We start from the raw sequence: 11,264 nt of genomic DNA, 5'->3' as shown, positions 1-11,264 counted from the left end.
GTTCTCTGTATTTAGTGTTTGTGTATAAAACATGTTTGTCCACTTGTTTTTTACATTCTACATGTATGTGAAGTCATACTGTTCTTTTTTACTCTGACTTATTTCACTTAGCATAATACTCTCTCAGTCCATCTGTATTTACTGCAAAGGGCAAGATTTCATTTTTTTTTATGCCTGAGTAATATTCCATTGCATATATACACACCACTCTTTTATTCACTCATCTATCAATGGACACTTTGGTCACTTCCATAATTTGGCTGTTATAAATAATGCTGTAGTAAAAAAAAAAAAAAAATATATATATATATATATATTATGTGTGTGTGTGTGTGTGTGTGTGTGTGTGTGTGTGTATTTTTTTCCCCAAGTAGGCTCCATGCCCAACTTGGGGCCTGAACTCACAACACTGAGGTCAAGAGTTGGACACTTAACCAACTGATCCACTGAGGTGCACCATAATTTTTTCAATTAGGATACTCATTTTCTTTGGATAAGTACTCAGTACTGGAATTATTGGATCATACGGTGTTTCTATTAATAATTTTTTGAGGAACCTTCATACTGTTTTCCAAAGTAGATGCACCAATTTACATTTCCACTGGGAAGAGGACTCCTCTTTCTCCACATCCTTGTCAATACTTAATTATGTTTTGATTTTTTTCATACTGGCTATTCTGATAGGTATGATGTAAGAGCTCATTGTGGTTTTGATCTGCATTTCTCTGATGATTAGTGATGTTGAACATCTTTTCCTGGCTTTGTTGGCCATTTGTATGGTTTTTTTTTGGGGGGGGGATGTGCATTCAGGTCCTCTGATCATTTTTAGTTGGATTATTTGTTTTTGGATATTGAGTTGTATGAATTACCTGTATATTTTTGGTATCAGCCCCTTACTGAATATATTATTTGCCAGTCTGCTCCCATTCAGTAAGTTGTCTTTGATTTTGTTTATGGTTTCCTTTTCTTTTTTTTTTTTTTTTAATTTTTATTTATTTATTTGACAAACAGAGATCACAAGTAGGCAGACAGGCAGGCAGAGAGGAGGAAGCAGGCTCCCTGCTGCGCAGAGAGCCCAATGCAGGGCTCGATCCCAGGACCCTGAGATCATGACCGGAGCCAAAGGCAGAGGCTCCAACCCACTGAGCCACCCAGGCACCCCTATGGTTTCCTTTTCTGTGCAAAAGTTTTTTATTTTAGTATGGTCCCTGTAGTTTATTTTTGCTCTTGTTTACCTTGCCTTTAGATACATATCTAGAAAAATGTTGCTATGGCCCATATCCAAGAAATTACTACTCAGGTTTTCTTCTAAGAGTTTTATGTTTTCAGGTCTCACACTTAGGTCTGTAGTCCATTTTGAGTTTATTTTTGTGTCTGATGAAATAAAGTGGTTTGATATTTTTGGTATGTAGCTGTCCAGTTTTCTGCAACACCATTTATTGTCTTTCCCCACCCCCCACTGTATATTCTTGGATCCTTTGTCATAAATTAATTGACCATATAATATAGGTTTATTTGGGGGCTCTCCATTATATTCCATTGATCTGTGTGTCTATTTTTATATGAATACTATTCTGTTTTGATTATTATAGCTTTGAAGGATATCTAAAATCTGAGATTGTGATACTGCCAGCTTTATTCTTCATTCTCAAAATTGCTTTGGCTATTTAGGGTCATTTGTGATTCTGTACAAATTATAGTATTATTTGTTCTGGTTTTTTGAAAAATATTGTTGGTTTTGTATTTTGATAGTGATTGCATTGAATCTGTACATTGCTTGGGGTAATATGCACATTTTAACAATATTCTTCCAATTCATGAGCATGATATATATGTCCATTTGTGTCATCTTTTATTTCTTTCATAAGTGTCAGTTTTCAGAGGATTGTTCTTTTACCTCCTTGGTTAAGCTTGTTCGTGGGTATTTTATTCTTTTTGGTGCAGTTATAAATGGAATTGTTTGCTTAATTTCTCTTTCTGGTATTTTGTTATTAGTGTATAGACATGCAACAGATTTCTGCATAAGATTTTCATATCCTACCCTCTTAATTAATTCATTTATTACGTGTAATAGCTTTTTGGTAGAATCATTGGGATTTTCTATGTCATCTACAAACAGTGATATTTTGACTTCTTCTTTACTGATTTGGATGCTTTTTATTTTTTTTCCCTGACGGCTGAGACAAGAACTTCCAGTACCATGTTTTCATTTAAAGATTTTATGTATTTATTTGAGAGAGAGAGAACACAGAGGGAGAATTTCAGGGAGAATCAGAGCAGAGCAGAGAACGTGATGTGGGGCTTGATCCCAGGACACTTAGATCAAGACCTGAGCCAAAGGCAGATGCCTAAGGACTGGAGCACCCAGGCACCCCCCCAGTACTATGTTGAGTCACAGTGGTGAGAGTAGACTTCCTTGTCTTGCTCCTGAACTTAGAGGAAAAGCTCTCAGCTTTTCACCATTGAGTATGATGTTTGCTGTGGTTTTGTCATATGTTGTCTTTATTATATTAAGGTATGTTCTCTTTAAACCCACTTTTAGACTGAATAATACTCCACTATGTATCTCTAACCCGTTTTTTTAAATCCATTCTTCCATCAGCAGGCATCCAATGCATTCTTCCATATCTTGGCTATTGTACATATGCTGCATTGAACTGGGGGGGGGGTGATATATCTTTTCAAGTTAATATTTTTCTGTTTTTTTGGATAAATACTCAAAAGCAGAATTATTGTGTCATATGGTGTTCCTAATTTGAATTTTTTTAGGGAACTGCCATCCTGTTTTTCTTGAGGCCACAACAATTTATATTCCAGAGAGCACTACACAAGGTTCCCTTTTTTCTATATCCTTCTCCATATTTCTTGTCCTTTTTATAATAGTCATTCTAATGGGTATGAGGCAGGTTTGATTTGCATTTTCCAGATTATTAGTGATGCTGACCATCTTCTGCCATACTTGTTTCCCATGTCTGTGTCTTCTTTCGGAAAATGTCTGTTCAGATGCTCTGCCCATTATTTTTAACTGGACTCATTCTTTGGCTTCTGAGTTGGAGTAGTTCTTCATACATTTTGGATATTAACAGCTTTTCAGATAGATGATTTCCACATATCAGTAGGGTGTGTTTTCATTTTGTTGATGGTTTCTTTATTGTTACTAAGTTTTTTACTTTGATGAAGTCTGACTTGTTTATTTTGCTTTTGATGTCAACTCCAAAAATCATCACTGAGGACAATGTCAAAGAGCTTTTTCCCTCTTTTCCTCTACTCATTTTATAGGAGTTTTTTGTTTAAGATTATACGTTTTAATATTTATGAATTTCAAGTTTATATTTGTGAGAAGGGTCAGACAGGTATCCTGTTCTCCCAGCACCATTTCTTGAAGAGGCTTTCTTTTCCCCTTTGAGTATCCGGACTCCTTTGTTGAATATTAGTTAACCATATATGTGAGAGTTCATATCTTGGCTCTCTGTACTGTTCCATTGGTTTATGTGTTTGTTCTTATACCATAATATTAATACAGTTTGAAATCAAGAAGTATGTAATACAGTTTTGTAATACAGTTTGAAATCAAGAAGTATGATGCCTCCAGCAATGTTTTACTTTCACAGGGTTGCTTTGGCTATTTGGCGGTTTTACACTTACACACTAGCTTAGTAGTATTCTTTCTGCTTCTCTAAGAGATGCCATGGGACTTTCATAAGGATTGAGTTAAAGCTATAAGTGGCTTTGTATAGAATAGACATTTTCACAGTATTAATTTTTTCTAATCCATGAAAAAGACACAATGGGGTGTCTTACCATTTGTTTCTGTTTCCTTCAGTTTCTTTGGTCAGTGTTTCGGGGTTTTGACTGTACAGGGTCTTATGCCTCTTTGGTTAGATTTATTCCCAGGTATTTTACAGGTTTTAATGTCAGTGTAAATGGGATTATTTTATTTCTGTTTTCGAAAGTTCATTGTTAGTGTATGGAAATACAACTGATTTTTGTTTGTTAGTTTTGTATCGTGCAACTTTACTGATTCCTTTATTAGTTGTAACAGTTTCTTAGTGGAGTCCTTAAGGTTTTCTTATATAGTATGACACCATCATTTCCCTTCTTTTTCTCTGATTTGGATACTTTATTTTTCTTTTCCTTGCCTTATAGTTCTGGCTTCTGGTACTTTGTCGGGTATGAGTGGTTAGAGTGGGTGTCCTTGTCTTATTTCTAATCCTAGAAGTAATGTTTTCATCTTTTCACCATTGAGTATGATATTAGCTGTGGGTCTGCCATGTATTACTTTTATTACATTGAAGTACCTCCTTTCTATATCCAACTTGTTGAGAATTTTTATCAGGAATGGAGGTCGAATTTTGTCAAATGTTTTTCCAGCATACATTGTGATAATCATATAATTTTCACCCTTCATTTTGTTAATTTGGTGTATCACTTTGATTGATTTGCAGATGTTTACCATCCTTGTATCCCTGGATTAAATCCCACTTAACTGTGGTGCATGATCCTTCTAATACTATTGAATTCTGTATGCTAAGATTTTATTGTGGATTTTTGCACATACATTCATTAGGGATATTGGCCTATTTTCTTTCTTGTGGTATTCTTCTCTTGTTTTGGTCAGGGTAATGCTGGCATCATAAAATGAGTTTGGCATTGCTCCCTCATTCTCTATTTTTTGGAAGAGTTTGAGAAGAAATGGTATTAATCCTTCTCTGACGGTTTTGTAGAACTTATCATCTGGTTCTGTACATTGCTTAATTGGGAAGTTTTCAGTTACTGATTCAGTCTCCTAAAAAATAATTGGTCTGTTGGATTTCCTATTTCTTTTTTTTTTTTAAGATTTTATTTATTTATTTGACAGAGATCACAAGTAGGCAGAGAGGCAGGCAGAGAGAGAGGAAGGGAAGCAGGCTCCCTGCTGAGCAGAGAGCCCATTGCGGGGCTTGATCCTAGGACCCTGGGATCATGACCTGAGCCAAAGGAAGAGGCTTTAACCCACTGAGCCACACAGGCACCCCTGGGTTTCCTATTTCTTCATAGTTCCATCTTGGTAAGTTTTATGTTTCTAAAAAATTTTCTATTTCTTTTAAGTTGTCCAATTTGCTACTTGTTCTTAGTAGTCTTTTATGTTCTTTTGATACTTAATATTTCTGTGGTTTCAGTTTTAACAACCCTTCTGTTATTTCTGATTTTATTTGAGACATCTTTTTTTTCTTGGTGAGGTTAGCTAATAAGGTTTGTCAGTTTTATCTGCTCAAAAAAAAATATTCTTAGTTTCATTGATCTTTCCTATTGTCTTTTTGGTTTCTATTTCATTTATATCTGCTGTGATCTTTGTTATTTCCTTCCTCCCACTAATTTGGAGTTTTGTTTGTTCTTCCTTTTCTAATTTTTTGAGGTGTAAATTTAGGTTGTTTGAAATTATTTTTCTATCTTCATGTAAGCATTTATTGCTATGAACTTCCCTCTTTGATCTGGTTTTGCAGTATCCCATTAGTTCTGGTATATATGTATTCATTTTTATTTGTGTCAAGTTATTTTTTTATTTTTTTTTATTTGTGCTTTTGATCCATTGTCCAGGAGCATGTTGTTTTTCTCAATCTATTTGAGACTTTTCCACTTTTTTTCTTGCATTTTTTTTTTAAAGTTTCATACCATTGTGTTTTGAAAAGACACTTGGTGTGGTTTCAGAATTCCTAAATTTACTGACACTTGTTTTGGACCTAACATACAGCCTTTCCTGGAGAATGTTCTTAATATGCTTGAGAAAAATCTGCATCCTGTTGCTTTTGGTTGGGATGTTTTGTGTATGTCTATTAAGTTCTCCTAGTCTGATGTTTCATTTAAGGCCAGTGTTTCCTTACTTTCTTCTGTCTAGATGATCTCTTCATTGGTGAAGCTGGGGTATTAAAATTCCCTACAGTGTTAATATTCCTGTCTATTTCTCCTTTTAGGTTAGCTAATATTTAAGTGTTCCTTGTGCTGCATGTGTAAATATTAGCAAATGTTATATCTTCTTTTTTGATTGACCCTTTTGTCATATGTATGTTGTCTATTTTAAATTTTGTCAGAGTCTATTTTATCTATATATAGCTAGATTTCTATTGTTTTCCATTGGTATATAGTATCTTTTTCCAACCTTTTACTTTCAGTCTTTCCTTACATACAAAATGAATTCCTTGTAGGCAGCGTACATATAGATGGTTTTTAAAAATCTCTTCAGCTACTCTTTTGATAGAGAAATTAGTCCATTTACATTTAAGTATAAGTATGTACTTATTGCCATGTTATTGTTTTCTGGGTGATTTGTAGTTACTCTATTCCTTTCTTCTTGCCCTACTTGTGATTCAGTGGTTTTCCTGAATGGTATGCCTAGATACCTCTCTCTTTATCTTTTGTGTATCTACCATAGGTTTTTTGTTTTTTGGTTTTTTTCCTCTGTGGTTACCAAGAGGCTTACATAAAACAACTTATTTTATTTATATAGTCTATTTTATGTTAACAACTAAATTTGAACTCATTCTAAGGTTCTGCATTTTTACCCTCACTAATTTTATGTTTTTTATCTCACAGTTTAAATTTTCTTGGGTATCCCTTGTCCCCAGTAAAAAGTAGCTATTTTTACTGCTTTAGTCTTTTAACCTTTGTCCTAGTTTTAGAAGTGATTAACCCACCACTTTTATATTATATTGTTCTCAATTTTAATACATACTTGCCTATACCCATGTGATTTACACTTTCATATGTTTTCCTCTTATTAATTAACATGTTTCCATTTCTGCTTAAAGAAGTCCCTTTAACATTTCTTCTAGGTAAATTCCCTTACTTTTGTTTGTCTGGTAAATTCAGTATCTTTTCTTTAATTCTGAATGACCACTTTGCCAGGTAGAATATCCTTGTTGAAAGCTTTGTTTTGTTTTGTTTGTTCCTTAGCACTTAAAATATATCATGTTGCCTTCTCTCCTGCAAAGTTTCTGCTGAAAGTCTGCTTATGGGGGTTCCCCTATACACACCAAGTTGATTTCCCTTGCTGCTTTTAAAAGTCTCTCCTTGTCTTTACATTTTTATGCTTTATTTATACTGTGTCTTGGTGTGGGTTTCTTTGTGTTCATATCAATTGAAAAACTTTGGACTCCTTAACTCTGGAGGACTTTTCCTGCTCCAGGTTAAGAAAGTTGCCAGCCAGTATATCTTCAAATAAGTTTTCTGCTCCTTTCTCTTCCTCTTCTCCATCTGCGACCTTTATTATGTCAATGTTGGTCTGCTTGATTTTGTCCCCTAAGTCCCTTAAGCTGTCTTCATCTTTTTTGTTTTCTTTCTGCTGCCCTAATTGGATGACTTTCACTGCCCTTTCTTCAAGTTCACTGATCTGTTCTGCTTCATCTAGTTTACTATTAAACCCCTCTAGTGTATTTTTCAGTTCACTAATTTTATTCTTCAGCTCATTGACTTGTATCTGGTGCTCTCTTATATTTTCTTTCTCATTATTGAAGTTCTCTATGTGTTTACCTATTATTCACCCAAGTACAGCAAGCTTGTTTAGAACATTATTTTTAGGAACATTATTTTTGAACTTTTCAACACATAAATGACTTATCTTTATTTCATTAAGGTTTTATTCTGTGAGGTTTTGTCTTTTCTTTCATTTGAAACTTATTTCTATTTCTTCATTTTGCTTGATTCTGTTTGTTTCTATGCACTAGATAAAACAACTACTACTCCTAGTCTTGAGGGAGTGGCCTCATGTAGGAGATGAACCTAATTGTTTAACCATGCCGTAGCTCTTGGTTATCTCTCAAACTTTTGGGATTGTCCCAGGAACTGATTTTATTTTTCATGGTCCTCAGAAGGTGAAGGCATGCCATGACCTGTCAGTGTCCTAATGGGAAGGATCTCAGTCAACACCTGATTGAAAACTAGACCTTCAAAGGCATCTTTTAAAGAATGCAAAGATGGGGATGTCTGACTGACTCAGTGAGTTAAGGGTCTGCCTTTGACTTAGGTCATGATCTCAAGGTCCTAGGATCAAGTCCTACATTGTCAGGCTCCCTACTCAGCAGGGAGCCTGCTTTTTCCTCTGCTTGCTCTTCCCCCTGCTTGTACTCTCTCCTTCTTTCTCTTTCTCTGACAAACAAAATCTTTTTTTAAAAAATGCAAAGATACATAGTACTTTGGAACTGCAGGTATAACCCCCATTAGTCACCAGAGTCTGACAATCTAAAGGTATCCCCCAAATGGCAAATGCAAATATTAGGGTGCCAGACAAGTGTACAAGCTCTGTTCTGGGAGATGCCAGTGACCTAGAGCAAGGCAGAGGGTGACATAAAGGTGCCATTCACTAGCCTCCATCCCCAAAGAGTATCTCACTGTTCTAGATAAATGCCAGATCAGAATCCTCCTTTAGACCAAAGTTCTAAGATAAGCAAATAGGCCTCTTTGACAAAAGGACTGGGGTATGTTTCAGTTCACTTTCTGGGCTCTGTTCTGGGGGTGGTAGGCAACCAGTAACTCTGTTATGTTCTCATGAGACCCATAACTGTAAGCCACATGGGCTACCAGAGCCACGTGATTAAGACCATTTCCCTGAGCAGCAGTGACAACACCTGGAGTCCCAGACAGAAAAGCCAAGGTATTAGACCTGTGTGAGCCCTGCACTGGGAGACACTGAAACATGGTGGTCAGAGAACAGGAAGAGTATAGACCCTCTAGGGTCTCTGGAGAAGAGTATAGTCTACCCCGAGATGAGTGCTTATTTAAGCCACTTAACTCTTTCTCCATTTGTTATAGTCCTGTGGAGTCCATAGACATAAGACCCTTTGGCCAGCAGTGCAGGGAATGCCTGTAAGTGTTCCCTGGGCTGCAGCTGCCAAAATCGGGGTGCCAGACTAGGGTAGAAGCTCCTTTCTGGGAGATAGTACTGATCTGGAGCAAGACAGAGGGAGAGTGGAAATATGGTGCCTGCAGGTCTCTGTCCCCAGAAAGTATTCCTGGAAGCCTCTAGATAGCGAGGTAAGCAGATCAATGTGCTAAGACATACAAGCCTTTGTCACAGAAAGTGGTGGCCTCTGGTCTGCTACCTCTACACTACGCTCTGGGGCAGCAGATTCCATGCATAAGCCCTTCAGGAACTGTTTCAGTTTGCTGTACTCTTGTGGGTCTAGAAGACAAAAGCGCTCTTGACTCTCAAAGTTAGATGTTTCTAGGGCTCAACTTCTCAGGTGCACATCTTAAAAATTATAGTGCCTATGGTGGGATCCAAACCCTTGACTCCTCAAGGAGAAGCTCAGATTTTGACCTCCCTCCTGATCGTGAGCGGCATGCCACAAGTGGGGTTTAAGATGTGATTTTGTCAGTGTCTTCTACCTGCCACGACATGAGTTTTTTTGGTTGTTCGCCCATTATATGGGACTTGTTTGGCTGGTTTTGTTTTGTTCCCCACAGGAAACAATTCCATATGTCTTTTTGGTGTGTCCATGGGAGGAGAGTTCAGGATCTTCCCACACTGACATCTTGAACTAGAACCCTAGCAGATGATTCTTACTCAGATTTGACAAGTGAGGAAACTAGTGTTAATTATTGTATGGCACAAGTAGAATTAACTTGCAGAGGAAGGAGTTTCGAACACAAAACTTGGGCTCTCGATGTGCTAAATGTTTTATTATACCACCCTGATGCTGATAGTGATCTCAGTTCCCAGATGGAGTAAAGCTATCAAATCCTCTCTGGCAGTCTTTATATTTTGAGAACAAAAATGATAGACCCTTTAGCCTTGCATCCATTTGGTTTATCTCAGAGGACAGAATGTAGTGGTTCTAACTAACTGTAGTATATCCATTGTTTCCAGTTCGAAATAGGAGTTGTGTTAATTTTCTTGGCCTGCCCTAACAGGTGGCTTAAACCATCAAAGTTTATCTTCTCACTTCTCTGAAGGCTAGAATTCGAAGATCAAGGTGTCAGAAAAATTGGTTTCTTCTGAGACCTCTCTCCTTGCCTTATAGATGGCTGCCATGTGTGTGTGTCCTGATCTCTTCTTCTAAGGACACTAGTCATACCGGATTAGAGCATACTCTAATGACCTTATTTTAATTTAATTGCCTTTCTAAGACTCTATCTCCAATACTGTCAAGCCAAATACAGTCAGTCATATTCTGAGGTATTGGGGGTTAGGACTTAAACATGTGAATTTGTAGGGGGTAGGGGAGGACACAATTGAACACATAATGGTAGGCAGGCTTTATGTGGATTTAAACTACAAACCAAATTGAGTAATGCCAGAAAGAAGCAGACCATTTATCATGTCTGCTTTTTGAAGGAGAATAGAAATCAAAGGGCTGATCTATTGTGGTAATGATCCAGGCCTTCTCACAAGGAGAGGAAAGGTAAAATGAGAGGGGAAATTAAAGACACAGTAAAGGAAATGCTATTGAAAGAGAGGAACTCTCAAAGGATGACCCACTTCATGGCCTTGGATCTTGTTATTACTCATGCTTTATTCTCCTGGGTCATTTTTGGAGCTTATTTATTGTTCTGAATTGGCAATTAACGTAATGGTTTTTTAAAAATTATAAATGTGACCTGAATTTAGTGCAAAAAAAAAAAAAAAGCTTGATTAGAGTCGTGTGCTGGGGGTTAACTCGCCACCTGACACATTAACAATTTAAAGGCAAAAAGTCTGAATCACAGGGGAAACATGGTACCCAACCACAACACACTGCCACTTTCACACATACGTGTGGTGGTTGTTAACTGATTTCTGTAAAGACTCAAAATACATGTTTTTTTCTAGCGCCTTCCTTTTCTCATTGAATGTTTTTGAGCTGCTTTTCATAAGGACTTCTTCCTTTGTGCAGAATTAAATGATTTGGTGACTTGAACCTCTACAGTCCCCTCTGCTCCCTTGATTTCCAAGGCTGACTGACACTGAAGGCAGTGGTGAGCTTATTTTGTCCCTCCTAGTGGAAGGTTTTCTCATTTCCTACCTCCTCCAAGAACACTTTGCTCCCAGAGCTGCTCCATGGGAGGGTTTTCCTCCTTTAAACATGGCGTGTGTGACAATCTCATTTTTATTTTCTATCAGGGTTAATATTGAACCTTCTTTGACTTTGTCATCCTTTTCCTATCTGATTGCTGCTCCCAGATAAGCAAGTAATTTATGACTATCTCCAAAATCCTCTTCCCTGTATGGTCCCAGGCTAAGAACTGGAATGAGTTGGGGAGACAGAAGTGAAGCAGCCATTATTCTCTGCTGCCTATGGTTAATGGAAACC

Source organism: Mustela nivalis, assembly GCF_964662115.1.
Source record: "Mustela nivalis genome assembly, chromosome: 3".
NCBI classification, from domain to species: Eukaryota; Metazoa; Chordata; class Mammalia; order Carnivora; family Mustelidae; genus Mustela; species Mustela nivalis.
The sequence above is the reverse complement of the archived record's forward strand: the minus strand, read 5'-3'. Positions refer to the sequence as shown.